Here is a 1,691-nt window from a genome sequence, read left to right on the forward strand (position 1 = left end):
TATTATTTTTATTAAAATATTATTTTTAATTAAATATTATTATTTAATATTTTATTATTATTTATTATTTTATCAGTAAATTTTCGAAAATTAACTTTACTTTAACCTTTAACCTTTAAAATTCACTTTTTACCACCCGTAACTTTTAATATTTCTACTTTTACCACCCTAACTTTCAGAAATTACCATATAATCCCTTAAACACCAAAAATTTTACTTCCTTGCCCTTTCTAAGATCTAAAAGGTGTTCTTCATGTTCTTCATAAATTCTTCAGATTCTTTCTTTGTTTTTACCCGTTTTTCAGTCTTTTCAGCAACCGATTTTTACTATAATTCATAATAAATTAGCAGCCACTAAAACCCCATCTTTTCTACATGATTTCAACACAAATTGAACCTCAATTTAAGCTTAGGGTTTTGTTTTTCCCAGCTGCCCAAGAACATGAACTTTAAAGCTTAAATTTCATCAAATTTCATCAGAATTTCACCAAATTTTCACCAAGAATCAATCATATATGCAACCAATTTTTAGCACAACCAAATAATACAACATTCACACATCTCAAACACAAATAATCAAGATTAATTTCGTGACACCCTACCTGGTTTTGCTGCTCCTAATTCAATCAAACTTTCAGGTGGTCCTTAAGCACTTTTTCCTCCTAAATCACATCAAGAACAATTTTAAATCCAAAAACTCTCAACTGACCAAATCTCACTCAGTATGTTAGGAAGAGATATCTCACCTTAGACTTGCTGGAAATTCACGTTTCTTGGCCCTCAAGTCAAGTTAAGCATGATTCCTAAGGAAAAACATCAAGAAAACACATGTTTACGTGGTTTTCCTTGAAAACCGAATTGAAGAGGGAGGGAGACAGCCATATCACCTTATTTCCAGCCTTGATATGTTATATGGTTATGTAGAGAAAGAAGAGAGGATCATTTTGGTGAAATCGGAGTTTTGATTTGAGTTTTAGTTCAGAAGAAATCAAGCTTTGAAGATTAAGTGTTCATGAAGGTTTCTCTCTTTTCTCTCTTGTTATTTTTGGCCAAAATGATGAAATGAGACAGCCTTGGAGGTCTTGGGGGTGTAAGGTGAGTTGTGATTGGTTGGCTTGGAGGTAGATTAAAATAATATTAAAATATCTCAGGTGTATAACAACTAAAACTAGGTGTATCGGAACACTTGTAAAAAATCTCTAAAAATTATTTTCTGAGCTACTAGCATAAATGACACTAGTAACATATTTATTATGAGAATATAACATGTATAATGAGGCCTTATCATTGCTAAATTCATCAGAGAGTGTTGGTACTAAATTGCACTAGTAAACTGTAAACCCGGTTAAACCGATTTTCTGTTTTTAACAAAAACAGACCAGGTAAACTTATTATATCATTCAAGCATTTTCTAATACTAATATAATGATAATATTATGCTATTATCTCTCTCCTCTCATGAATCGAGTCCGGTTCATCAAACAGAGACTATTTACGAAAGTCAGAATCAAAACTACCAACCGATACGGTTCAAAAACTAGGTTCTTCGCGATTGCATTATCGAGCTTGCCTCAGAGGAGGTTCTAGCTTAAGGATGACATAATGATAATGTGGATTGAGATGCTTGATGATATAGCAGAGGTGTTCCCTTTACTGATCTTCCGAAGAAATCCGTACTTTCAGAAAAGATC

At 32.3% G+C, this 1,691-nt stretch overlaps 1 long non-coding RNA gene across 1 annotated transcript in view; it reads right to left on the bottom strand.

The window, feature by feature from the left end:
- Positions 1-1,031, bottom strand: part of LOC110273817 (uncharacterized) — a 2,398-nt gene extending 1,367 nt beyond the window's left edge. The window contains exons 1-3 of the long non-coding RNA XR_002365239.2: positions 888-1,031; positions 747-803; positions 603-662 (exon numbers count right to left, since the gene is read on the bottom strand). This is a non-coding gene — a long non-coding RNA (uncharacterized LOC110273817). The remainder of the gene's footprint in view (positions 1-602; positions 663-746; positions 804-887) is intronic.
- Positions 1,032-1,691: the final 660 nt, after the last annotated feature.

This window comes from Arachis duranensis, chromosome 7, assembly GCF_000817695.3.
Source record: "Arachis duranensis cultivar V14167 chromosome 7, aradu.V14167.gnm2.J7QH, whole genome shotgun sequence".
NCBI classification, from domain to species: domain Eukaryota; kingdom Viridiplantae; phylum Streptophyta; class Magnoliopsida; order Fabales; family Fabaceae; genus Arachis; species Arachis duranensis.